The sequence below is a fragment of the Coregonus lavaretus genome (genome assembly GCF_964263955.1).
Source record: "Coregonus lavaretus genome assembly, chromosome: 23".
Lineage (NCBI taxonomy): Eukaryota > Metazoa > Chordata > Actinopteri > Salmoniformes > Salmonidae > Coregonus > Coregonus lavaretus.
This window is the reverse complement of record NC_140010.1, coordinates 19,540,303-19,545,464: the sequence shown is the minus strand read 5'-3', so window position 1 is coordinate 19,545,464 and position 5,162 is coordinate 19,540,303.

Below are 5,162 nucleotides of genomic sequence, written 5' to 3'. Positions count from 1 at the left end.
GTGTTGTTGGCTAGCTCCTCTGAACAACAGTGTCCTCACGAGTGAGCACATTTTCTACGCCAGGCAAAATCGAGCCTCATTAGCTCATTGTTATGGATGTATCCAAATAAATGTAACTGGAAAACAGCTTAAACAAATGCAAATGCAGCTACTATTGTTATTCTTTTTGACATTTGCCGTGACTGTAAGTTAGCCGTAGTTGGCTAGCTAGCAAGCAAGGGATAAGAACGTTGCCAGCCAGTATGGCAATGGAACATTTAGAACGAACGACTGGGTTGCATCCATAGATACAGAACAAAAAGACTGAAAGACTGGGTCGCGTCTCTGGCAACCGAACCAATAGAACGAATGACCAGCCGGCTTGGGTAGCAACCCTAGATTTGTGTCGGGACTATATCTTGTGGAAGGATGAAACAGTATGAATAAATTAATCAAAATAATGTTTTTTTATGAAAATATGTCAATCATTATTTGAATATGTTGGTAACCCGTTGTATAAAGGTGATAGTGCCCGATAAGCCGGTTTTTGGAGGATATATTGGCACGGTTTGCTGGCCCTTGATTTCGTCTCGGGCCTAACAACACCCGTGCCAATATATCCTCCAAACACCGGCTTATCGGGCATTATCACTTAATCATGGCAGCATCCACATTAATGTAGAAGTGTTTGGAAACATATTCTATTCTTATTTACAATCGAATTTACTCTAAAATGACACAATACATTATTTACCATTCATTTCTATTGGGCACAAGATAATTTGAAACACAACCAAACCAAAGTCACAAGCTTGATTTAGTAATTGCCAATACTGCCCTAAAATGTGGGTACTATGTACAACAAGTGCTGTAATTTCTAAACAGTTTACATTTACATTTTAGTCATTTAGCAGACGCTCTTATCCAGAGCGATTTATAGTAGTGAGTGCATACATCTTCATACTAGTCCCCCGTGGGAATCGAACCAACAACCCCGGCGTTGCAACCGCCATGCTCTACCAACTGAGCTACATGGGACTGTTTATCCGATGTGGATTAAAATACCCTCAAATTAAAGCAGACTGTCTGCACTTTAACCTCATATTCATTGTTTGATTTCAAATCCAAACTTTTGGAGTATAGAGCCAAAAGAGGAAGAAATGCTTCACTGTCCCAATAATTACGGAGGACACTGTATATGTAATCTACTGTATATGTGTCTGACTGTTGCCAGAACAAACAATACAAAGATTAAAGAATTTTGTGTGGCCTTCATTCTCCCCTCCCTCCCTCTCTCTTTTTTCTTATCTTAATATTTACAATAAACAAAAGTAAACATAGGCAGATCTTTGTGTCGTAATGAGATTGATGCACAACAGCTGCTTACTGTTCCCAGTACCAAGTGTTACCTGCAGGGGCAGGAGTAGCCAATTGCTGAGAGCTTGGAGAAACTCATCTTAAGCCCCTTGATCAAAAACTTGGGTGTGTGTGCACTTTAGGTACTCTACTGAATGTGTGTGTATCTGCCTAAATGGTGGTAGCAGGATAGGCAGATATATCACATGTCACATACATGTCAGTGACAGTGTCCTGGAGGAATAAGCATGATTTTTGTTGAGTCAGTGACAGCACAATAGATCCATTGGCACTGGGCCAATAGAGTAAAGACAAACAGAGAGGTCTCCTGGTGAGGACTAGAAGCCTGTTTATATTGCTGAGCAGCCAAAACAACAGACACCATGGCCTGGCCGTTTTCTCTCTCTGTGTGTCTGTGTCACACTGCTATGGGAGTGCCACCTATTCAGCATGACGAAAGACATTCCCCCTGACGCAGTGAGGTTTACTGGCTATTCAGTAAGTGGACATTGGAATTATCTGTGTCATTTACTGTGGAGCTAGGCTTACGTATTTCCCATGACACGCTAGTACGTAACTGTGGCCTTGGGCATGACTTAAGGTGTCTTTGGCCAAGTGAAAGCTTCTTGATTATCTTAACCCCATTTCCACCACATCTTCAGTGTCTAACATTGAGACATAACTTATGTAGTCTTGAGTGTGTTTATCGGGTACAGTAAGGTTACACTATTGTTTAGTCTTTCCTTATGACCTTCTCCAGGGAAATGTACATATATACAGTGTCATATGGTTTAAACTGTATATTTCTACAGCTGGGTATCTTTACTAGAGATACACATTAAAGGCAAAGTGCTTTGAGGGCTAAAACACACTTAGAGATCCTCATGTTCAGTGTGACTTCTATTTAACAATCTATTTCCCTGTATGTTGCAATAGTCTGGCTGTCAGGGTGTGCTGAGTGAGAGGTATGATGAAATGCAGGGGAATTCCCTTTTCCAAGAGGACAAGAGACACGTTTCCCTTCTGTCAATATAACCTAGAAAGAATGAATTCAATCACTCACTTGTTTCAGCGAAAATAAGACTTTTTCTTGATGACGTGTTTGTATGTGTGAGCTCAGTCAGTCTATATATATATATGGCTCCTCTGAGTTCAGTTGATGTTTGTTTACCTGATAGATAGATCAGGCCCTAACTAGTTCTCCCTGTAGGCCCTGGGAGGCCCTGGGCTGGGGGTCAATGCTCTCAGACACTATTTGCAGTATCAGCAGGACTCAACATTCACCTCTCACCTAGGCCAAAACCACAAAATAATTCCTACGTAGACTGTGCCCTCGGTTTCCCCCTCTGCCCTTGATTCTGACCTACATATCATGGTTCATTGGTTCCCTATTCTTGTATTTTTATTGTGCAATGCAGGATTTTTATTCTGCCAATGTTTCCACTTAAATGCATATATCTGCTAGTATAGTATATATTTTACTTTTGTCACCCGCAAATCAGTCTCCGTATCCTTTGTTTTTTGTTCATCTGCAAATCTGTGAGAAGAAGAATGCTGACACAGTGTTTTAAGGACATTTTGTTTTGCGTCGTTTATGACCAGCTTTTACAATCTGACTGTGATTGTAAACCGATTGACCCTTTTTATGTGGTGCATTGAGATATACTCTGCTCTGACTACAGGATACTGTAACGGTCAATTATGTACAGTATATGTAGCTGTATCTGCCCTGGTTTACGATCAATGTCCTCCTACCAATAAATAAGAAACCTAATGAGCATCCTTGTAGCAGCTGACTGTGCATGACAAAAAAGAGACTTGGGAGGAGAACACAAACTGTCCCTTTAAGGAATCAGGAACAACTTGTACTGACCTACTGTACGTGTTACTAGCAGGTTGAGGTTTATTGTCATGAATCTTGCCCTGGAGGCAGCACTGACCGATTTCCGCTAAATGGGCCAGCTGTAAAGTCAAAATTGGCTATATCGTAAAAATTCATGAAAACTAAAATTTAAGGTTAGGTGTCACGTCTACTCCCGCTCTGGCGCTCAATGTCGCCGGTTTACTAACCACTGGTCCTGGCAACCCATCATCACGCACACCTGGCAACCTTCATCACGCACACCTGCGCCTCATTATGCACACCTGGACTTCATTACTTCCCCTTTATTTAGCCCTCTGTGTTCATCAGTCCTTAGGTGTTATTGATTGTCTCTCATGTTCAGTACGCGTCCCATGTTTGTTCTTTTGTATCTGTTCCGTATTAAACTCACCTTCTGCACATGCTTTCTGACTCCCGGCATATACGTAACATTAGGGTTAAGGTGTGGTTAAGGTTAGGTTTGGTTTAAAATCTGATTTGATGACTTTGTGGATGTGCCAGCTAGTGACCACTCTGCAGAGCTGCCTCCAGAGCAAATTCGTGACAATAAATTACAACCTGTGTGTTGCTACCCACTGAGCACAGATGTCATTTCAATGTCTAATTTTGATTTACATTTGATTGAGTTGTCAACTAACGTGAATTCAACATGAAATCAACAACAATTTTAACCATGTCATTGGATTTAGGTGAAACTTTTCACCTTAAAAAAAGACAAATATGGCCGAAATCCATTTACGTTGATGACTTTTTGCAAATCCAATCAGTTTTCTACTTTAATTTAACGTCAACACGTTGATTTTATTTGTTGAAACAAAGTTGATTCAACCAGTTTGTGCCCAATGGGTAACTTCTGTCAAAGCAGCTCTAAATCTGAAACCCAACACCTCAAACATCTACATTCATCTATCCACCTCTCTCCAATGAATGGTTTTGTGCCAGCTCTGGTCTAGCGCCTATCCTTTAGTCCATGGAAAATTACGCTATTATGGGACATACAGGAAGAAAGAAAGGGAGTGCATTTTGTTCACGCGGCGACAGCGACTGATGTGGGCCTGGACTGACGGGACTGCCGCCTCCTCCTCTTGCTAGGGGATTAGGGGGGGTTGGTACCCGTATTGGCACTGGAAGGGGGACAGGCCGGTGGACGAGCAGAGAAGGGTGTTGTGGGCATACTCCGCCCACGCCAGTCGCTGACTCCACGTAGCTGGGTTGCTGGAGGCTTAGCACCTCAGCACGCCCTCCAGATCCTGGTTGACGCGCTCCGTCTGCCCGTTCGACTGGGGATGGAAGCCGGAAGACAAGCTGACGGAGGCGCCGAGGCAGGTGGCGAATGCCTTCCAGAACCTGGAGGCGAACTGAGGGCCCCGATCCGACACCACATCTTGCGGAAGGCCGTGGACCCGGAAAACGTGCTGCACCACTAACTTAGCCATCTCCCGGGCCGACGGGAGTTTGGGAAGGGGAATGAAGTGGGCAGCCTTTGAGAACCGGTCCACAACGACCAGGATGACTGTGTTTCCATCAGAGGGGGTAGGGCGGAAATGAAATCCAGCAAGATGTGGGACCAGGGGCGCTTGGGGATAGGCAGTGTCGGAGCAGCCCTGCCGCGGGCTGACGTGAGCTCTTCGTGCGCGCGCACACCTGGCAAGCAGCCATGAAGGCGCGTGTATTCCCGTCAGCAGATGGCCACCAGAACCTCCTACATAGGAACTCCAATGTCCTGGCACCCCCCGGATGGCTGGTGAAGTCGGACGCGTGTGCCCACTGAAGCAGTCACGAGCGCGCAGCCTTGGGTACGTACATCCTCCCCGAAGGACCTCCGCCTGGATTGGGCTCCCTCTGTAGCGCTGCTCTGACCAGCCTACCAATTCCCCACGAAACTGGGGCAGCAATCAGGATGTTGGGGACAATGGGGTCATCCCTCTCCACCAGGTCCACAGGG